This window comes from Neopsephotus bourkii, unplaced genomic scaffold (assembly GCF_033783945.1).
Source record: "Neopsephotus bourkii isolate Nb327-2 ecotype Australia unplaced genomic scaffold, CSIRO-AGI_Nbou_v1 NB_1615, whole genome shotgun sequence".
In the NCBI taxonomy this organism is placed as follows: domain Eukaryota; kingdom Metazoa; phylum Chordata; class Aves; order Psittaciformes; family Psittacidae; genus Neopsephotus; species Neopsephotus bourkii.
Window position 1 is genome coordinate 8,028,196 of NW_026902090.1, and position 24,216 is coordinate 8,052,411.

Genomic DNA, 24,216 nt, shown 5'->3' on the forward strand with positions numbered 1-24,216 from the left:
AGTAATGTGTATGGCAAGGAGCCTCAGGGTATTACTCTATCAGGAGACAAAAGGCCAAAAGATATGTCTGGCTTGACCAAAATATGTTTTTACAGTGATGATGTCCAAAACCAGGTCCAGTTATGGGTTAACTTGGAATAGCTTTGCAACATATTATTTCTCCTTTGATCACCATTAAAATGGCTCTTCTAATTTTACATGTTTCTTCCATGTCAGGTAATGTTTTTGTGTAGCTGTGTATCCCTCCCTAAGATTGAGATACATCTGTTTCTGGGTTAGTGGGGGGGTATTTGTTGTTATTGAAGAGCCACTTTGTTTTCCAAGTTGATTGTTGTAGACACTTTGCTGAAGATACAGAACAGCACACTTCTCTGGTTAGGCTTTCAGTCCAGCTTAGTCCTTTGTTCTTCTGGTGCTAGAGCTACCACACTCTGTTGAAAATCTGTTCTGCTCCCAAGAAGTGAATCATGCCTAATCCTGACTGTTGCTTTTTTTTTCTTGTGTTTTCCAGGAATTCGTCTTACTCAATCTTTTCACTTTGTGTTTAGCATCAGTAGTACTACTGCACTGGCAAGTCCTCATTGTTCTTCAATAGGGAAAATGTTAAATGTATTCAACAAGTTGGTCACTAGTGTGGCTTCCTCTAACTTTGATAGAAATTCCCATGTTTATTACTAATAATCTAACTAATTAAAAGCACTGTAAATCCATGATGTAATGACAAAGCAACTTTAGAGGAATCTAGTTTTAAAGCTGTGTGTGAGGATTTCTCCTTGTACTTCCCATTTGTGCATGTGCTTATAAGTTCTTTACTTCAGTCACCTCTGATATGTCCTTTTAAGTGTAGAAAGGTCATGAGAAACAACTTCTGTTAGGTCTTCTGTTTGTTTGGGGGTGTCTTTTTTGGGCAGAGGGGGTTTTGGATGCATGGGGAATGGGGTCTCCCTTTTTTCTTCCTTTCAATCTGAACCTCTGTGCTTGACTCTGTATTTGGAGGTAGAAAAAAAAAACCAACCTATTTTGTATTTAAGATGAGACCTGAAGTCATCTTTTCTTTAAAAAGCATAGAGCCAACCTTAAACAAATTTATATGAGAGCTTTCTTTTCACTTCTGTTTTCCTTTCTTTGTCAAAGGAAAGTGTAAGCGGTGACATATCTACTCCATGCAGTAGATGCTTGGTGTTGGGGATTCATTTATCATGAAGGCACAACATAACAAGATCCTGAGGCTGAGCCTGAAAGTCGGAGAATTTGATCAGGAAAGATGATGCACATTTTCAGAAGCCAAAGTATTTTATTATTGGAATGCATCATTCAGGGAATATGATAGATTTTCCATTAGTGGAAGTCTTTGATCAAAACTGTATATCTTTCTAAAAGAAGAGCTGCCTCAAGAGCAAGTAGCTAAGCCTGATGCAAGAATTATTGAATGAGGGAGTTTTGCCCTTCTTTTATGCCAGATGAGTCAGATGTGGTTACCATAATACCACAAATAGTAGTAGTTATGGTAGAAAAGTGAGATTAAACTTGTGCTACAGAAGTGGCACTTGAACAAAATTATTAAAATAGAGCCTAAAGCAGCTACCACTCATGCTGCTGACATCAGAGAACATGTGTGACGAATGTTATAGTTAACTTCAAGAAGACATAAAGTTACCTATAAGGAGCTCAGAAATGCCTGTGAATGCTGATGGGTGCTTTTGTGAAGGCAGGAGACTGTTACAAAAAGAATTGCAGCAGCTGTTACCTTTGCAGCTCGGAACTGTTGCGCAGGGATGATGTTACTGTGGATTTTCTTTAACAGTTAAAACATTTACACAGACTTGGGGGTTCAGGGTTCAACACCTCAGACTGAAAGAACCAAAAGTGTCAGAAGAGATCCACAATTGCCATGTCAACATATACGTTGCATGATATATTTCATTATCTGATGCTGAGGAGCTGTAGTTGCCAGTGGTCAGAAGCACAACAGGAGAAAACCTCTTGCTGCTGTCCAGTAGCCTGGTGATGGGATAGAGGGTGGTCCCAAGGTGGTGCCTGGGATGTGCTGCTTATGAGGTGACAGTGGCCTCACAAGTGGCCCACAATGGTTGTACCCCTGCTGAAAAAAAGCTGAATTGCCTGGATTTGAACTAGGTAGAACTCGGCTATCATATGAAGCCTGTTACAGGATATAGTCACAGCATCATCTTCACCCCTGCTGGATTACAAATGCATTATAACATTGAACCCTGCAGAAGCTTAATGCTGCATAGAACAACTCCCTTTGGCAATTCTAGGTATCTTGATGTTAGCTAGCCGAATTACAGAATTAGTTTTGTGGACTTAGATGTCTTATGAATGTTTATGTACCATTATAGTCTTTCCATTCTTCAGTTCGTGTTAGTGTGTGTGATTAACAAAATCAAGTACAACAGAGCCAACTGTTGTCAGAAATGAGGCTATTTTCAGATTGTTGGGTTTTTTTATAGGCAGTCTCCTATTTTCCAGACACAAAATATGCTTTAAATGTATGTATTTTCAGTTGTTTTACATACTTTCAGAGATGGTCTAGAGTTAGAGAATTTTTTCTTCTATGGGTAGTACTTCCTTTCATTCCTGGAGCTATGTAACAGTCACTGATCTGTGAGATCTTACTAATCTCGGTGGGTTTTGCTTTTTGGTTTTGAGGTTTGGTTTTGGTGTGGTTATTGGTTTCTGTGTCAGACTTGTGCAGAGACAACAGGAACCAGCAAAGTTCTTCAATGCTCAACCCACTTTTGTCTTTCTCGGAAATGTAAGCTTCAGAGAAAAAGTTACTTACGGCATAAGAAGTATCAATTTTGGTATATGATAGGCATTTCCTTTAGCCTTATCCCATTATTTGGCCGTGTTTAATGAATAGCTGTGGGTTAGTTTTACAAGCAGATCTACCACTTATGCCTCATCTCCTTAGCTTCACTTTTACTATCTACTTAGATAGTAGATACTAAAGAAATTACCTGGTGATAATTTTGTTTGTAATAATTGTTCTGTTCTCTAGGAGAATACATCTCTTCCATTCTGAGGAAGTTCGAGCCTTTTTTACCTTGTGTATTACTTTACTGTGAAAGTCTGTTACTGTAAATGTGGCCACATTATCAACATTTATCAACAAATGTCCGGTATTCCTGCTTCTGATAGGTGGAGCCATTGTGCATTCAGTAACTGCTATTGCTACATGATGTGGGAGGAAGGAGAGAAAGGGAGAGACAAAAGGCATCTGCATAGGATAGTTTTCCTTTGGGAGCTGAGGAATGATTTTCTTTCCTTGCAGTAGCAGGTTTTCAAGAGCCTTAAAAAGGTAAAGCATGAGCTGTAAAACGATCTTGACACCACCACCAAACACAGCAGTTCTGTAGGTGTCATTGTCCCTTTCTTCTGTAGTCTAACATGTGCTTAGTGTGTCACAGGCAGCTTTGAGGTTGAATTCCTTTAGGGGCCATGAGACCAAGCTGCAGGTCTGAAATAAGCTTGTAATTTTTCTTCCTTGTGTGTTGAGCTTCGCAGCAAGCTGTGCTATCTCCTCATTATTAGATATACCACGTTTTGATACTTCCTTCTTTGTATAAACTTTTGCGTGCTGTTCTTCAATGCTTCAAAAAAACTATATGCTTCAGAGCTGAACTCCTGCATTATAATGCTGCTTCCAAGCAAGAAAGGTAAAATAAAACTAATATTTGAGTATTGTGATTTTATGGTGGGTTTTTTTTTTAAGTAGTTAGTGTTACCTGGAAGCTTTGCATGGTGTTTTCAAGGACACTTTGAATTTAACATGGAAATGTGGGGAAATCATGTGTATCACAGAAATACTATCCCATCTCTTCCATGGAAGCTCTACCCATATTTCAGGTATTGCTCTGGCCATTTCAGCGTTGCTTTTGAATATTTTGAAGTGGGATGCCAGAGGAAGACCTTGTGTTATTTTATGATTTAGCTTATACCTAGTACTTGCCTAACAGGATTTTTATCAATGTGAATATCCCTGAAAACAAGATATGAACTGTTTTTAATGATCACAAATTAGTATTTTTTCCCCCTAAAGAAAACCATTTTCAATATTACTTATTCACACTGAGATCCAAATGTTTTTGTGACCTTAATCTTTCACTGTTTTTCTCCATTCTCCTGCCTACATTCCCCAAGATTTTATTGCCTCCTCACAAGAATATTTACTCTGTGAAAATGTCCATAAGAAGCAGGGTTAGATGTGGTAGTCAAGCGATAGGCTTTATTTTGTACCGTGTCATACAACTTAGGTTTCAGAGAACATGGGGGGGGGGGAGCTCAAACCCAAAATGCAATGTAAGTTGACAAAAAGCTGACACTCTAAATACCAGAAAATATTAACATCTATTGTCAAGAAAAACAGAAAGCATGAATCACTCCATCTCCATGACACATTTCAAAACTGCTATACACAGCACAAATTATAGTGGTTTTGATGGTATTGGGGATAATAGTACTTGAGAGTTCCTCTCTGAGTGCCCGGCGTTACTACTAAAAGGGTTCAATTGTCTTGGTTTACACTATAGAGCTGCAGAAAAAAAGATTAAGGTTCTGTGAGGTCATCTTTGCTAAAAATAAAAGCTGATCAAGAGTTATTGCTAATAACTTCAGTCAAATGAAAACAGTTTCATATTTTGTGTAGCACATTCTTAAAGAAAACCAAAAACTGTATCTGCATGGAAAATACTGATTTATTCTCTCACTGCCTTACCAATTATTTCCAGTGTGGCATCTCCTTCTTCACCAGTCATGTCCTACACAATCCTATATTGTAAGCCTTTCTATTGCCAAGTTCCTAATAGGCAAATCGGGATTGCTTCCTGTGCTCAGCAATCACAGCAGTTCTAAACAGGAGTCGGAAGTATGTCAGGAAAGCCTAAAATATAAAAATACTCCCTATTTGAAAAGCTTACAAGGAATTGTCCTCTTTTAGAAAGGCCATCACCTTTGGCTTTCTTGCATTGCCCTTAGCTGGTGGTCCTTTGTGCGTTAAGAAGGAGAAACAATTTCTCCGAGAACTGTAGATGAAAGTATTTCTCTAAGTGGCCACTTGTAGGCAGCATCTTGTTTCATTTCCAGGGAGAGTAGTGAGAAATGTGTTTTGTCCAGAGGAGTTCTTCGTGGAAATTCTGGAACAGAATGTTGTTATTTACTAATGCTAAAGGAAAAACCAAACAAACAAAACCCCAAACAAACCAAACCAGGCAAACAAAAAACCCCAAACCCCAAGCCCTAAAGATTTGGCTGGGGAAATCACTGTAACTTTCAGAGAACACTTTTCAAAACAGAAGTAAGCACAAGACATAAAGTTTAAACTATATGGGAGGGGGAATTTGTTTTGTTTAGCTCATTCATTTGGGTTTTGTTTACCTTGTTTAGCTGAAGGACCCAACTCCAGCTCCTTTTAACACCAAAGTAATCATTGGCTTTCTGTCTATTTCAAGTGTAGTAGAAGTGAAAGCACTGTGACATTAATCATTATTTGGTTTATTATTCATGTGTAAGAAATGTAATTCCTGCTTTTAATGTTGAATTGTACTTTAAGTGCAAGGGTGCAGCTCCTGCCTATGCAACGAAAAGCTTGATAGAAGAACTTCTGAGAGAGGGTGGTTGCAAAATCCCTGTAGTTACTGAATATTGAAATGGAGCACATACCGAGAGGAAGAAGAGAGTATAAAACATAGTAAAACCCATTATTAATATATTCACATACCTGGAAAGAAAATAAATTAATTGTAAATCAGAAGAGAGAACCTAGATTTTAACATAGAATGTATGTAAGAGATTCTTACATACATAGAATCTATGTAAGGCAAACTTACATAGATTGGCTGATGCGCAATATGCATCTTTAAGGGTGAAAAGGTCACTGTAAAAGCTTTTTCTGAGCAGGTCTGTTTTCTGTGTCTCTGGGGTTGACTGCAGTATCAAATAAATACAAAGTTTTTTAATTATGTACTGTTTGGGTTGTCTTCATCATTACAATGTCCCAATTGCCTCCAGCAGTTCATTAAGGAATGCGAATAGTACGCAACTTGTAGTTTGTTTTTTTGACCCTGCACATACAAAGTAACTGAAAAGAATGGCAAGAAGCTGATTCAGTTGTACATTTTCGGCAGCAGGACTGTATCCCTTTTATCCTCTCCCTGATGCCTGTACAGAATTCTAGGAGTCAAGGGACCTCCAAGTGCCATTAAAGACAGAATTGCAAAGAGCCCAGCTGAGTGTGCAATTACTACAAAGCTTTATTTCTTAAAGTAGTTAACTTGAAGGCATTTGGTGTGGATATGATTAAAGTAGAATGGGAGGAAATACAGTTCTTTACTTCTAGAAATTGAGGTCTGATGAGAGCTTAGTTTTGTCCAGTGAGATCTACTTCAGTGAAAGAACAGGGGATGATGCTACAATTAAATCCAAAGATGGTAAAAAGGTAAATCACAGTTGTGTATGAGGAGGAAAGATGCATGTTGGATATGATCATGCAGTATGGCAGAATAACTTCCCAAGATAAATTCTGCAGTTGGAGAGAGGTGAATGACGTAGGTTGGAAATTATGGTTGAAATTATGGAGCCTGGAGCAAGTCAGTGTTGAAAGAACATGTAAGTGGCCTGTCAATGTGGGTCTAATTCTTACCACAACTTGGGTATTTTTAAAACTTCTTTTTGACAGAAAACAAGTTTGTGCAAAATGCTGATATCATCAGCAGTGTGTCGGATGATACAGCCTGAAAATGAAGCTGCTAAGAAATCATCAACTCCAATGCGGTTGTGTCCAGAAGGAAATAATTTGCATTAGAAATTTTGCTGTAGCAGGCTTGGCAGCCCACACTCCCTCTGCTCTGCGTTATCTCATTAACATTATTATTTGGGAGCCAGAGTCAAACACTTATATTGGGTAATAGTTCTGACTACTTGACACAATGTCAGTAAAATGTAATTTTTTTGTGTAATTAGAATTTTGACAGGAAAGAGAGGAAGAGGCAGAAAATGAGAAATTAGTTATTTCCTGTGCCTCTGTCATTGCACACATTAAGCTTCACTGGTGCATTTTGCATGATCTCATGGCAGCCCCTTCACAGCAGCCTGATCTCTGTCAGATTTAAAGACAGATGAGTAGAATAAGGGGTGATGACTAAAGAGTTGCTGGTTGAAACAGTAGACCCTTTAGATTTTCTAAATCACAAGAGATCCAAGGCAGAATACGGTATTTCTCATCTTTCTGGGAATCTGAGTTTATGACAATAAAAGTTTTAAGTAAAAATATCCTAAATCTGGAGGTTAAAATATGCACTCATTAGCCTGGACCCTCTGTAGAATGATGGTGAAGCTTTTTATTATCAAAGGAAAGTAAGTGAGAGTAAATTCTCATGAGTATTACAACCATCATAAAGTTTGGTGTGGTTTGTTTTTCTTTCTGAAAGAGAGCTTATTGTTCCACTCAGAAAGAAAGATTCATCCTCAAAGCCTTTAATATGGAGCTCAGATTTCAGGATCAGTGATCTCTGCATACAAGCAGACATCCGCCACCAGACCTCCATCTGGTACAGATATTGGTGAGGCTAATGCCCCTAGGATTAAAAAAGTCAAGTTGTCCTGTGTCATCTTGGAAGGAGACATTCATTAAGAACTGATATGTCTGCTTATAACAATCAAATAATAAGCTTTTCAGCAAAGTGCATTTATTCAGCACTTCTTATGGCACTATCCAAATGTTGGCATTTGGTTTGTAAAATCAGATTAATTTATTACTATTTTTCCTTCTTGCTGCTCTTTGATACTTTTGTGAGTGCATAATTCTATGAACTCCTGTTATGGTTTATTTGGGCCGTTATACACATTGCAGGCACAACTGAAAGTGGAATTCCCACTGGAATACATGCAGTACAAGCATGTGGTAAGAAGAGTCCTTATCTGAAATGTTTGCTTTATAGCTGAACAGAAGTGGGCAAGGAAATGGAAACACAGAGGTGAAGTTACTTTGCAAGGATCACAGAACAATTAAGTGGCAGAGCAGAGCCCTTTTATTTCAGCAAAGTTTCCTGAGATTGATCCAGTCATGTGAGATTGAATTCAACAGTGTGGAATCTCTGTTTTAGGTGGAGATCTGCTAACGTGAAACAAGATTGCACAGAGCAAATCACTGACTCATTTTAAGTAAAAACCTAGTGAATTCCCTCTCTTGGTTTCTATGTTCCTCCGTTTTTCTTTGCAAGATTCACATATTGCTTCTATACATGAAATTGCTTATTTCATTTATAAAGTTATGATGATAGGCTGCTTCTAATTCTTGACCTGCACATTCTGAGATTTAAATTAATTACTAATAATCCTATAATGACGCTGCCTTCTTATTTTTCTTCTATGATCAGTGAAATTGTTATAGAAGCTTATCCTGTTCTTTCCTCCAATGCTTTTGGAAAAGCTCATACCAGATTGCAAGTGATGTTATAACGTGCTGCTTTATGTGCTCCCCCTCCAAGTTTGAGACTGACTAAACCACCCACTTAATTTGTTTATTTCAGTGGAAGTTGGAACTGAATTTTGATAGCTAGTAATTTGGTCAATATTGAGTCTTGCTAATGATTTATGGCTTTAAGTGTATGTTTTGCTCTTTGGGTTAATGCTGCAATCAATATGTGTGAACTTGTCCATTATCTGTTTGTATTGTATTATTCAAACTTAAATGCTGTTTTCTATTTGATAATATAAGCAGAATTCAGTAACAGCGATGTTCATTAATCTCCTTTTCCTAACTCATGTCACTCTCTTTTAATCTGATAGTCTGATTCACCATCTTTCTGTGCCATTTTAAATCTCTGACAGCACACTATGTTTAGACAGTGTCATGGCATTTTCTGCAGATGACGACAGAATGATAGAAAGGTGGGGGTTTTTTTGGTGTCTCATGTTAACAGATGTGTTTTGCTAGATAGTAATCAGGTTAAATTAGAATGAAATGAAATAAATCTCATCTTGAAAGGATTGTGTCCCACTGGAACTGCTATTATAGCAGAAACAGGAGGTGAAGTTTGAGTTGAAAAGTCCCTATTAACATAACTTGTGCCAACCAAAAGCACACCATTTCATCTGTCAATCTACAGCAGCCGAGACTCATTTGTGAAACCAAGCTGCTTTTCTAGTTAGTCATACTTCAGGAAAACATGCATTTGCACATATATTGGGAAAAACATCATGCTCAAGATTGCAGTGAATCCAGACAGTCCTAACATACTGTCGTGGTTTGAACCTAGCCAGACAGCTTGTCCACTTACTCCCCCCTCCTTCTTGCCCTCCCCCTACTATTGGAGGGACGGAGAGGAGAATCAAAAAGAATGCAACTCCCACAGGTTGAGATAAGAACAGTTTAGTAACTAAGGCATAACACAAATCACTACTGCTACCACCAATAATAGTAATGATAAAGGAAATAACAAGGGAAGAGAATACAACACCTCATCACCAGGTGACCGATAATTCGCCCCCCCCAGACCGACCAAGCACCGACCGATACCTCCTCCAACCCTGCAGTTCACCTAGCCCTTCCGGGTAACTCCCAGTTCCCTCCTGGCCATGACGTGCTGTGGTATGGAATACCTCTTTGGTCAGTTTGGGTCAGGTGTCCTGTCTCTGCTTCCTCCCAGCTTCCCTCCTCCCTGACAGAGCATGAGGCTCACAAAGTCCTTGGCCAAACCAAAACATCATTTTTATCAGCTCTGTTCCCAGCCCAAAAGTCAAAACACAGCACTGCACCAGCTACCAAGAAAGAGAAAAATGACTGCCACTGCTAAACCCAGGACACATACTGATCCCCTTATTCTATTTCCATCAAATCTTGAAGTATGGATGCAACTATTCATGGATGAAGCTATTCAGGCAATGACTACAGACTTCTACTACTTAGAAAGCAATGCAATATTGAAATGACAGCATTCCCCAAATTCTCAGACCCTGTTCTTCCATAATGATGCCTCAGCAAAATATTGGAAAAAGTGATGTTCAAGAGTTGTTATACTTCTTTTCAACGAGTAGCTTAAACTTGTCCTTATCTGGGTCACTTGTTAAAAGATTAACCCCATACTGATGGAAAAGTTGAGGGGGAAGGGGAGATGAGGAATTAAATCACAAAGTTTATTAGTAAATTTTGTTTGGTTTATTATATTAATAGTGAGGGGAAATATTCAAAAAAGAATAAAAGTAAGAAATCTACACCTTTTGAAAAATATACAAGTATAGGAAACAAGTTGGACTGGATATTTGTTGAAACATCAGGCATATGGTGACAATTTGTGCTACTGGCTATTCTGTAAAACAGGGAACTGTGGAGAAGCAGTTGTATCACAGTTCTCAAAAAGAGGGACTGTGTATATTTCTTGTGGTAGAATGGGGATCTCACAAGTGTCACATTGGTACTCCTAAAAGTCCTCCATGGAACTTTTCTTACAGTTTTCACTTTTCACACAACGAGTCATGCATTTCAAATAACTGGATTCTCCTCTGTGTATGGAGGTTATTGAAGAATTCCTTGGAATCTCTGTGAGGTATAAAATATCTGATACAGCCTACATTTGCATGAGGATTACACTGTAAGAGAGAAAAATAACTAATGCATGCTCATGTCAATTGGCAACTTATTTTTTCTAGGTGTTGCTGGAAGTATTTATGTGTGTATGTTGATAGTACAGCAAAATCTGTTACTGAAAATGGCTATCTACTGCACCAGTGTTATCAAAGGATCTAGAAGCTTCTCTTTGCTTTCTGTTACAAAGCTCCATCTTTTTGCCTGTGTATTATGCATCTAAGAAATCCTACTTCTTTTTTTATTATTATTATTACTAATTTAAGTCAGTACTTTCAGTTAGAAAGTGACGCAAATTAGCAGGTATTTGCTCCACAGGCAGAACAAAGCATCTGCACAGCTCTATGGAAACCCTGCAAAGAATTCCTGAAACTTCATAGCATCGTACTAGCATCAGTATGGGATCCAACAGATATAACTGACAGCTCTGTAATTTCGCCTTCCAACATAATATTCTTGGAATCTCATAAAAATGCAAAATGAAATCTTGCTAACAAATCTACAGTGTTACATGTAGTTATATTCTCCAAACTTACCAATAAGGATTTCTTCTCAAGGAGGATTTGAAAGTGGATGTAAAGAGGGTCAGATCGTATTTAGTCTTGATAAATGTCACCAAAAAAAAGGAAAATTGTTATTATAAAGTGGATAGATACATTTCAAGTTGTTCTTTGAACCTATTTACTGTGTCAGGATCAGTGATGTGTAAGTCACTGGAAAATGAGTTGGGGAGTAATTCTTATTCTGATAGAAGTATATTAAAACCCACTAATATTTCATAATAGTAGCATAAGGGGGAAATAATTGACTGTATCTTGTCATATGGGAACACCTTACAATCTAACCAGAAATCAAACACAATCATATTAATCTGAGATGTTTATAAGCTGTCAGAAATTAAGTCATAGGAGAATAGTACTAGCTCATAAATCAGTAAATGAGCTCAGATAAATAAATTGGTGAGATTTTGTAAATGCAGTGAAGTGCTTTTGTTCTCTTCCTTGTCTTGCACTTTCACTTACCCACTCTCCTTTTAAGATTATGCTTCCATTGGTTCAGTGTTTAGAAAGAGGAATATATAAAATATAGGATTTACAAGAGCTTCTGACATTTATGGTATTTTTGATTTACACCTTTATTAAACTTGTCTGAAAAATAATTCATTGTTTCAGCTTTTCTTTGTAGTTCTCTAAAAAGCTGCCATGGTCATCAAAAAGATCAGGGCATGTAATAAAAGCCATACAGCCAGTAGTAGAACATACTGTCATATAACCATTAAGACTTTTCTAAGAGCCAAAATGTTGGAACTAAAAGTATTTTTAATGACTTGAAATTGTTTGAAGTGCTTTCTGAGTTGAAGGGTGCTGATTTATTTATGTAGTGTACTTACCTAAATTAATTTGGATAGAACTACTTTGGTTTTAATCCTCTTACAGTGAAATTTATGTTAATATTTTTAGATAGCACATCATTTTGTCTGAAGGATAGAGTTAAATAATACTGGGCTGAGTTTTGTCTTTAAATAAGAAAATGTGAACGAACTGTCCAAAAAAGCATTAAGGAGTGCAATCTTACCTGGATTACAGTAATAATTTTTGGAAGTGACCTTGCAGGGAATGCAAAAATTCAGTAGTATTGTCCCTCTTTCTCCTTTTAATTAGTCTTTTAGCACAGCAACACTCAATAACACAAGTACATCAGCAGCTATTTTAAGTAATTTTGTATCATATATCTATGGCTTAATGTATTGTTCCTTCTTCCTTTTTTCTTTAATGTACTTATTGAAAGGAAGTGTATTAACCCTTTGGGACATATTATAGGTGTTGTAATAAGCGAGTTAAAGGCCTGAATGGCTTTGATTTTGCTGGTTTTTATGCTGGGTTTGTCTCCTCAGCAGCCATTTTTAGCCTTATTGTACTTACTGCGTGGCTTCTTTTGGGAAATTTGGTAGTCTAGTGTCCAAGTTGCTTCTTCATTACCCATCACTGTGATGAAACTTGTCCTCATCAGTGAGAGTAGCTCTGATCAAGGCTTTTTCCTGCTATACTACACAGCTCTCCCAGAGCAATTTCCCTCAGCTCCCACCTGCCTCTTATTTGTTGTGTGATTGAAAACCATTTTTCCTTCATTCCTTCTGAGCACTGCCTCATTTCTGCCACACATATTCATTAGCTAGAACTTTGTTGGTTGCAGTCACTGGAGCACCTGAATATCCTTGATGATCATCTGTCACCTTCACTGACATGTTTACTTACCAGTAGATAACGGCTTTCCCCTGTACATGCATTTGTTTTCCTAACTCTGGCTTTAGTAAAACAGAGCAACCCACTGATTTATACAGAGATCAAAAACATGTTTGTTCCTATTGACTCTTGATTACAATTTCTCCACAGCCAAACTGTGACATTTTGTTCTCTTGGCAAAAATAGTTGTATTATGCAGCAGATATTGGTTGTCAAAGTCCCTGGGAACTGGGGGAAATGCTGTGGCACAAAAATTTTGCTAACAGAAAATCCTGATGCTGGGTAACAGTTTTATCATTTCTCTTTTGTGATCTAGAAAGTGCAGGCAGAAATATACCCTATATCTATATATATGTATATATATATATATATGCATGCGGTATACAGATAGGGTAAATAGAAAGGTCTGAGAATGTCAACTTCCCATCATTGTGATTCATTTCTTTATTAATCTGGTCTAGCAGTTTAATTTAATTTCCCCCTTTTTCAGAATAATGAGAAAAATAAGACTTTGGGAAAAAATTACTTAAACTATGGGTTTCTTCTCATCAAAAAAGGAAAAATTTGGCATTTCTTCTTTTTGGAGTAATGCACATAGATTCCTGAACTATTAAGGGGAGGAACAGGAATTAACTTTTTAGCATTCTGAATATTTCCCTCGCTTATAGAGAAACTTGATTTCTTAAAATGTCCCAAAAAATAACTATATTTCAGTGGGATGACATTGTGGAAGATTTTATGGTTTCAGAAAGCATTTGTACATTTTTCTGCTCTACCATGTCCCAGGCCAATAAAAACTTAGCCTTACAGTTCTTATTTCATTCATAACTGAAGGGTATTACGGCAAGCTGTTCCTAATTTATTTTCCTACTGAAATGTGTCTGCCTTACGCAATCTGTGCCAAAACAGCAGTACCTAAGAGCCTGTTTCTGGTTGCAGAAGAGTAAGGCAATGCTACAGTGCTCTGGAATCATAGTGCTTTGTACCTTTCTATGAGCAAGTAGTGAGAGGAGTGACTTCTGCATTCTGTTTTTTTTTACTGGTAAAGTTGAGGGGTTTTTAGATCAAGGAAGATAAAGAGACGATATTAAAAGAAACACCCAGAAGCCGCCACCATCAACAAAAAAACCCCACTAAACCATCCCTCTCTATCAGGGAAACCCCACAGCCCACCTAGTCTTCCAGAGAGCTCAGATAAAATGGTTAAAAAGGTTGAAGAAATATATTCTGCTTATATTAATTTTAACTCACCAGCCTCGTGATCACATACTCTGTAGGAAAATAAAGATTTTGCAGAAAATCAATGCATTTTATTCAACCAACATATATTTCCAATATAGAATCCAGGCCAGCTTCAGGCAAAAAGGAACTCTTTCAGTCTGAAAAAGAAATGGCAGTCTTCACGTTAAGTACAGGTTGTAAATGATATGTCTTAGTTTGAGTAGTATAATTAACATAAATGGTTAGTTTGAGAGAAACTAGCTCCTGTGAGCAGGGAGACATGCTAGCAAAGGGATATGCAGTTTGGTGTTCTTAGCAGGTTAGTGGCGGTGCTGGCTTACAGTATTTTCGGTGCTCTGCTTCAGGCCCCTATCAGTTCTACCTTTTACCTGTGCACTTTTTGTTCGTGTCCCCCTCAGATTTGCTTGAATAACCACTCTTAAATGAACCGTGGAAGTTACCTAACTCAAAAACATCTCAACCTGCTTTTGTTTCCCTTGGTTATTTTTAAGGTAGGTCATTTCAGCAGTCCAGCTGTCTGGATATGACTACTACCTAGCAGGGCTGTGTGATGCGATGCAGAGATGAGATGGTAACGCCAGCTCCCAGCCCAAGAGCTGAGTGGTTAGTCCACATGGAATTTTAAAGGAGACACTGTGCTCTAAAGTGGATAGATTAAGTCTGTGGGGTTTTTGTATGAAATAATTTGCAGTAATTTTTACAGTAAAGTACCACCAGCACACATGGGATGGCACAGCACATGTTGCAGCAGGGTTATATCCTTTAGCCTTCAAACTAAATTCCAGCACTGACATGAAAGAGATATTTCAAAGGTATCCTAAGGAACGTAGGGCCTGAATAATTTGTCAGGGGAGAAAGGAGCTGGAGCTCAGGTGCAGTAAAGCAGAAGTCTCTGTAAGGAATAAAAACATTGAAATTAATTTGGGTTAATGGCCTTACTTCTGTGCTATTTGAGATATTCAATATATCTGCTGCTCATTATAAGAGCTTTTCCATAAATGAAAGCAAGCCTCATAATTGCTGTGTACTGTTACCATAGTGGGCTATATAAATTAAGGGAAGATTTGCTAATACACAACATTTTCATTTGCATCTGTTGTAGGGGTAGGAGAAAGGGGAGCTAAAACTCCCAATGCAAGAAAAGCAACAGCAAATCTGAAGAGTAGCCATTCCTCAGTCATCCCTTTTCATAAGCACACATAAATAAGGTTGTAGCCAAGTTGATGGAGTAGGTTTTAAATGATAGGCAAGAAAACTACTAATAATAAAGTACTTTGTTTCAGTTTTATATTTAGTGGCCTAGTAGTTGTGTTTTGGTTGTTATTTTAATTTTTCTTGGGTTTGTGGTTCCATGTAAGGTAATAATTGAGGAAATCTTAATGCTGGCTGTCACTTATCTTCTGTGCTTCATTATTAGGAGTGATCTTTTTTTCCCCTTTTCTTTCTTTTTAGCTAAAACCCCTGATCTGGTGTCATTTGGTCAGTCCCATGTGTGTTACTGCACATAGGGTTGGCCACAGCAGGGACTGAACCAGGAGTCAGCCTGCCAAAGCACAGACATTTTGTTATTACAGAAGTTGTCAGATGGAGGTGCTAATACCAGAGACAAGGCTGGAGACAGGGGTTCTACTTTGTAAAAGAAGCCCCAAAACCCTCTAGCCGAAGGTGAGGAGCACAAGCTGGCAGCTCTTGTTGAACAGAAGTGCTAGCGCTGCCTAGACAGCTTCTGTGGCTTCAGGGGGGAAAGCAGAGAGTTTGGTTTGCATCTGCCTTGCATTCCCGTGCCAGTAATTTTGTTCCTCTCTGTTCCCATGAGGAATGTTGTGTTTTCTCTATAGGCGCCTTTTCTTTTCTGATTGTGTAAGCGCTGATGCTAAGGGCACCATTCAGCCTCTGAAGATAGGTCATAGCAAACATCACTGTTTAACTTTGAGCAAACTGGCAAACTCCTCTCGTGACACAAATATTTTGTTTAGAGTACAAAAGCAGATATGAAAGCAAACCTAAATAACCTTTAATACTTAACCAAAGGTGAATGGCAGTCCATCTATAATAAGCACTTGCATTTAATCTGTCAAAATCCAAGCTGCTGGGACATTTCTCTTTCCTTGTCACTGATCTCAGTTAGAGGCTCCCATCCATGAAGCTGCCTGACGGAAGAGGGGACACAGTTCCTCTGCAGGATACACACTGATTTGTTTACAAGTATTCTCTAACATACATGTTCACAGATGAAATTCATTAGTATTTCCTATTATAGCATCAGTTGTTTCCAACTTTTAAACTTGCAATAAGTGGATTTATATATTTAATTCCATTCAGAATTTTAGACATTTGGCATAGTTGTTGAGCCTGTTATTGGCCTTCATTCCAAAAAATAACCTTAATGATAACCTGTTCACTTCTAAGAAAAGGTTTATTGTAAAGAACAGACTTGCTATAACCTGGGTTTGTGCATTTTTCCCAGCATGCTACCTACTCACTGAACATTCAATACCAAATGCAACTATAAATTACCCTGTAAGATCTACAGATACAAGGAACATTTAAAAGTTTCTTACATTAGTGCATTTTAAACTTTACCGACTATTTTATATGGTCAATGAAGCAGGTAGTGCACCTCTGTGTTTTATTAATTGCAGGGTAATAATCAGCATATAGGAATAAAGGAGAATATATAGCTAGTGGTTTCTATGTGACAGTAAGATAACTCACCATGATGCTTCTGTATTGTTTCATACAGGAATCCTTCAGAAGAAATGGTCAAGATCTGGTTTTGTTTGTTTTGGGGTTTTTTCACTTTGAGATCCTGTAAAAACTCCTTAAAGGGGAGATACAGATCTTAATACATAAATTTTGTTGAATGATTGACAACCTTGAAACTTCATTTCAAAAGGCACTGGGCTTTGTTTAACTCTGTATTTTTAGTATCCAGAGTTACTGAACCAGACTTTACTTAATTAATAACTATAGGATGTGAGGCAGTTCCAGTGCTGCTTTTTCTATTAACATGCAATTTCCGTTAGGAAATGATTAAACTGGGGGCTGAGGGGGAGGGGGTGAGGCATGGCTGCTGAAAATAAATGTGGTACCGCTGTGCATTGCCAAATTCATTTGAATGAGTTAACAAACATGGCTTATAAACTGAGTACGTTTAATTCCATAACTCACACTACACGTTATATAGGGATAACAAAAGCAGAAGACTCCTTAAACTGAATAGGGACTGAGATTAGGAAAGCCAAGAGATCATTTCTGGATGTTCTTTACAATAGTGTTCTAATATTAAAATCCACGTGATAATTTATTGCTATCAAGACCATATTTACATAAGAGACATGCTTCAACTTCATTTTTGTCAATGTAATCTCTATTGCTTCCATTTAATTTGTTTTGTCACTGAAAGTAGCATCTGAAATGCTCCAGCTGGTAACACATTTCCTAAGGTTTGGCTAGACATGAAAGAGTTACCTTTGTTTGGAACTGGAAATCTACCATGGAAGTTTGTGGCTATTGCCTGAAAATTACATTAAAACCACGGACTGAATCTTTCCAAATATTTTCCACATGGATGAAGGACAATACTACCATTTGATGCTATGAATACTTTAGTCACAGTTTTCCCCATTAAATTCAGTATAATAATAATTAGAGTCTGTGTTTTAGATGCTCTAATTTCAGGAGGTTATCACTTATTTATAGGGAGGTTTTGTAGTAAAGTAATTTAATTAATTGTAGGGCCTCTTAATTGAAATTTCTTCTTTTCAGTTGCTATCAGTTTAGATTACTGCCGAAGTAGCAGTGTTGCATGTTAGAACACCTGAGACACTAAAATACTCTGTTTTCTCAAATGTTACAGGGCCTACCTTTATTCCTATACCTAATATGTGTTGGTATGTTTGGCTGGGAAACAACCGTAATTCTGTTTCTACAAAAACAGTATTGAATGTGTACAGTGAGTTTTCCACAGACACTACTTATTTCCTGTGTTGTTTTCACATTTGGTAAATGATTCCTGAAACCAGAGGAGCTACGGTTAGGTATCTGTCAGAGTTAAAACTTAAGAACATAACAATCTCACATTTGCTGCAATGATTAATTGAATGGTAGTGAATCTGAAAAATCACCACATAGATAAGTTACCTACATGTTAACATAAGGCTGTTAGCTCCCCACCTGTAGTATTTTGTATGTGGCATAGACTGCAGAATGAGTTTCGCTGTAGTTTCAGTGTCATTTAACATGTGCTTTGTAAAGAATTAGCCCCACTTCAGGTTATTATTTACTAGACACCTATGGTCGGTGTCCGTGTTCAGAGTCTGTAGTATCATAGATTCATCATTTATGCGGATACCAGTTTAAAACATCTGTCTTTTGTTTAATTTTGGCTGTGTATAAGTATCTATTCATTTGTGTACCTGAAATTATTTCTTGTTCTTGATTAACATGTGCTAGTGAGCTCATCTGAGCGTGTCTTGTTATTAAGCTTCTTTATTAAAGTCACCTTTTAATTTCCGGAGTTAATTAAAGATTTCTGTTACTTTTGCAACCTCCATAGTTGTGTGATGGCAAATATAGTACCTTTTAGTCTCTTGGTTTCTTGTAATTTATCACACTGTCAATGGAGCTGTTGAGCTTTTCGTATTTAAGTATTAGCAATGAGGGACTGAAACAAATGATTTTATAATAGCTAACATATATTTGTAAATGATATTAAAGTGCTATCTTTAGTTTGTGTGGAACATAGCAATTGGATGAAAAGCAATAGTTTATCATTTTGGTCTTTGTCATGGATGCAGTTTAATGAAGGTGTCAATGGAAGTAGAGGTGGAGAATTCTCTCCCTTGACCTTCTTTCTGGTCATACTCCTGATGCAGCCCATCATGTGGTTGCCTTTCTGGGCTGCAAATGTATGCTGCCAGATCATGTTGAACTTCCATCCACAGCTGTAGTGATCGGGCAAGGGATAATGGGTTCAAACTTAAACAGGGGAGGTTTAGGTTGGATATAAGGAAGAAGCTCTTCATTATAAGGGTATTGAGGCGCTGGCACAGGTTGCCCAGAGAAGCTGTGGCTGCCCAATCCCTGTCAGTGTTCAAGGTCAGGTTGGGTGGGGCTTGAAGTTTACCCTGCCTATAGCAGGGGGTTGGAACTGGATGACCTTAAGGTTCTTTCTAACCCAAACCATTCTACGATTGATGTCAACCAAGAAAAAAACTAAATTTTTTATTAGGAAAAAAAATCACAATTTTTATTTTGCTACCTACACTACATATTTGTGATTATCTACTTGTAAATTAACTGGAAGAAAACCTGTCTGATTTGTGCTGCAATAGGTATCGTCATGAGACTGAATGCAGACAGGAAATCTACAAGCAGTGACAGAAAGGACTTTCATCATTCAGAAATATTAAACCAAAACATACCTAAAAGCATGCCATCATGTGCTTTCATACCTTCAAAACTTTCTTAAAAGCTGCCCAAAACAATGTAATAGGCAGGTCTAAAACCTGTAAAGTACTTCACCATTATTCATAATCAGTGTCCATTTTCTTACAGGTTATCACACTGGTACAACATCAAGTGGTTGAGTGATGTTAAGTTCAATGTGGCAGATACAGTTCAATCATTTGTTTCAGTTTGCGAAGCTGAAATTAGGTTGTAATTAGCTGCATCAGTTCATTCTGTTTTCTTACTCTGACCTGACCACTACTGCAGAATATGAATTGCATGGCTGCAGTTTTCAGAATGAGCTATCTGCCAACTCTTTGATTTTTAGTATTGATTATGAATAATTTAAAACATATGTCTTAAAGACCACAAATCATATCTTATTAAGACACTGAAAGGTCTATAGGTAGTTTAGGGGCTTTATGAATCAACATTTAAGATTCTGTATTTTCTGTTTAATGTACTGTAATACACTTTAATGAAATAGTAAACTTTGCTCTGTTGCTAAGTTTCACAGCAGATACATAACTACTGAATATATAGCTATAATTCTATATATTAAACAAATTCCATTAAAATAAGAACATATAAGAACTTTGGAGGTAGTTTGATACAGCTTCTTAAAATTTGGGATATTTTGAGGTTTTAGGGAAATTAAAAATTTAGAGGCATTTAGGAAAAGTTACATAATGTTTTAGCCTTAATTCTTCAAAATTCAAAAAACTGGGCATGTAAAAATCTATCCTTAGTCACAACATCTTGCAGAGGAGATGTTGATGGTGAAGGCATCTGTGCATACTGGAAGTTGTAGAACCTTGGTGCCATCCAAAAAAAAGAAAAAGAACTATAAATATATGGTATAGCTCCCCCCACACCCCTTTATTTATCAAATGCAAACCAGAGAGTAAAAATGGTCCCTGCTTGATGAAATTATAAATTCAGAAAATTTACAGTCCAGTTTTCTATCTTCTATTTATGCAATTGAATTGATGGAAGCTAAGGCACTGGTTTTAGATCTGAAGAATACAAAAGCTGGTATGAGAGGAAAAACCTCATGTTTCTTCTCTAAATGACTTCTTTCTCTAAAATGTATAATGTATTTAGAGTGTGTAATTGTGTGGTGTCAGTCAGTGTTATGCCTTCTTCAGCATGACTTTCATAAGCCCTGACATTCAGGAATAATGTGGCCTTCCTAAAGTGATATTCATTGAATGTTTTCATCTTTTATATGTGTATGAGCAAGAGTTTGGGAGGACTGCATTACTCATAAATGAGCTATATATGAGTTATATAGATCACACCAAACAACCATCAATAAAAGCTCTGTAGATTGCTTTGCCATGCATTATGCATATGCCACATGTTTCACAGCAGAAGAAAATAGAAATTAAAAACTGTGGTTCTCGTATTCTTAGATTATAAAGCTAATTTCTTCATTTCTATCAGTCTAAATTTGAAGTCCTGAAGCAGGTACTGTGTATCTCAGTGGAAAGCTATGAATCTCCCAGTTCAGGTTGTCCAGCCCTTTAATTTCCAGCTCCTAGGATCAAGAGATAGCAGGCCTGGAAGTGCTCAGTGGTGTTAAATGAAATATCAAGCATATATAACATGAGAATTCCAGATCTTAAGAACAGAAAAATGCCTTAGCATTTTGAGTTAGGAACAGGTTTACAAATGTATCTAGATATTTTTTTAGGTCTGACTATGTCTCCCGAAGAGTGGGGGGTTTTAAAGTATGGATCAGATGAACAGAGGTGTGCTTTGGTTTATATCTGATATGACAGGTATGGGAGTTGCCTGTGTAGGATATAGTAGAATGTTAATTTAATCATTTGCACGTACATGCTAATGGAAAGGAAAGACAGTGGTAGGTGCTATATTTAAGAACCCTGGTAACAAGTTTTTAGATGATTTGATGGGTTTACTCTCAGAAAAATCTGGAAATTTGCAGAGAAGATGTCTCATGTTATACAATCTGTTGCTATCAATATGAAATAGATGTGCTATAACAAAACTGGATTTTGAGGGATATCACTGAGTCAGAGAAAAGTAGAAGTGCAGAAAAAAAGAATATGGTAAGTCCTTGAGTTAGATCTCTGATATGTGGCTCTGCTTTCCCCCTTCATAGATTTTTTTGTCTTTTAAACCTTTGGTGATTAACAAGTTCATTTTATTTCTTTATTTTCTTTTCAACTCCTAATGATCCTGCTCAGCTCCTAAAGATTTTATTGCAGCCATCTAATTACATACAAGTGCTGTCCAGAAAACAGCTCTATTTTGTCTTTAATTCTCCAATTAAGTGCTTCAAACATAGATCACAAAGATCCCTTGCTAAAGTATTGGTGGGAAGTATAAAATATCACTGAGGTATTAGCTCTAAATCAAGATGTGACTATCATATACACAAAATTTTCTGGATTCTGACATTTTCTGCTCATGACATAGAATCATAGAATAGTTAGGGTTGGAAAGGACCTTAAGATCATGCAGTTCCAACCCCCCCACCATGGGCAGGGGCACCTCACACTAAACCATATTACCCAAGGCCTCGTCCAACCTGGCCTTGAACACCGCCAGGGATGGAGCATTCACAACCTCCCTGGGCAACCTATTCCAGTACCTCACCACCCTAACAGGAAAGAATTTCCTCCTATATCCAATCTAAACTTCCCCTGTTTAAGGCACTCATTTCCACATACATGGTCTAGTATTTGTGATCATAACACAAAATCTTTTTCAGTATGGATTAACAGGAATGTAAGTAATATTTGTAATTTTAAGTAGTTATAGTAAGGTACTAAACAGAATAAGGAAGGATGAGAAATAGATATGATGGTAGAACTAGAAATGCCCCACAGTAACTGTGATCCCTTCCATATGATTGAGTGGCACCCTTGGTCTGTTTCTGTGGGGTGAAAATGAATAACGCCTGCTGACACACATCAGTAAGTTATCTGCTTGTAAGAATACAGAAGGTTTCCCTTTGTGTTAGAAATTGCTCTTAAGTATGGACAATAGCTTAGTTTCTGTCTCTTTGTCATGGCTGTGAGCATCCTGTAAGAAAAGAGCTAGAGGCTGTGCATCAAGTCTTTGTGCGCATATACGCCCATAACAGCATACCAGGAATGGAATATATAGTGCTGTAAGTATAGGATGCTATAATAAAAAAATATGTCCCCATTGCATTGGCATGTTCAAATGAGCATGTTCCACAGGAGGTGGCAAGAGAAGATTTATTAGGGAGGTCAGGTACCCTGCTGGAAGCTGTTCATAAACTCATGCGGTCACTGCAGGGTGTAGAAAGTGCTGTAGTATGGATTTAGGTAGACAGCAACTTTGAAAACAATATTAAAGGAAAATAACTTATAAACTTATTGATTAAAAACATGAAAATGTGAAAGAAATCCCTAGTGGGTGGCCATTGATGTACTGAAAGACTAGGATCTTTGCAAATGCTCAGAATAATGTACTTTTCTTTTGGGTGAAAAAATATCATTTTTATCCAAGGAAGTAATGTTATATTTAAAGAATGTCTCTCTTGTTTTTATCATTAGAAAACTATGATGTTCATTGCCATTACTTCTTATAGTTCTGGAATACACAACTCTCAATATCTCTAAAGCCCCAGACACTTTATGAGAGCAACAGGGTTTTGATGCTTTCTCATAACAACGACTCAATTAGAGTGAATCTGGCGTTCCACAGTCTAGATTGTCACTTGTCTTTTTCTAATGACTTTAAATTGAGAGAGCTGAAATGCTTACATCAGGGCAGAGAGGTAGCATAAGGCCCTCACTAGTCTTTGCTACCTCCCAATAGATGTTTGAACCCTGTTACTGCAGAAGGGTTTGTTTGCAGATGGTTGATTAGGGGCCTAACTGAATCTTTAGAAGGACAGATGAAAATTGATTAACATCTACATCATCTACATGAGCACCATTAATAAGTAGTTCTCACAAGAAATAATAGCGATATATCCAGTTAAAATCTTCATTTTGCTGAGCAGATCACTGAAAATGAGGAAGTTCTAATGACCAAAACCAGGCAAACTGGAGAAAATTGCAACTATACAAAGAGGCTTTTAATGTGGACATGAAAAATTGTTTTAAATATATAAAGAAAATGTAAAATAAAACTCCATAATATAAAGATCCGGTGGTTGAAATGTTAATTCCTCAAATTAACTTTGTCATTGTGTTTGGGATACTTCCCATAACTGAGGGTTACAAAAGATAGAATATTTCTTAAAAATATTCATCTATTTTTTATGTTGTATTTCTTATGGTAAATTCATAGCAGCTTGAATAAGGACAAAACCAATTGGAATGTGAAGGGCAAAGATTGCTTCAGCAAAGAGTGTTAGCTGATAAAAAGACAAAAAAAGACAGTGTTTGGAATTGCAAATTCCAGCACTAGGTGATTCTGCAAAAACAAGGACTTTACAACAATCAGAACTGGAAGTCATCCAGAAATGTCACAGCAGAAGAATTGGGGACAAGGGAACTGGAGAGAGTAGAAACTATTCTAGCAACTTCATGATCAAAAAGAACTAAAAGGCATCTATGAAATTCTTAAATATATTGATGGCTCTAGAGCCTCTTAGTGCAACTCACTTCAACAAACATTTGGTGAATTATGAGAAACTGCTCTGTCTGCAACTGAAAGGTTTTCAAGAGG

At 37.2% G+C, this 24,216-nt stretch overlaps 1 protein-coding gene across 1 annotated transcript in view; it reads left to right on the forward strand.

Moving 5' to 3' along the window:
* ATRNL1 (attractin like 1) overlaps positions 1–24,216 on the forward strand; it is a 507,635-nt gene that overhangs the window by 413,067 nt on the left and 70,352 nt on the right. The window lies entirely within an intron of this gene.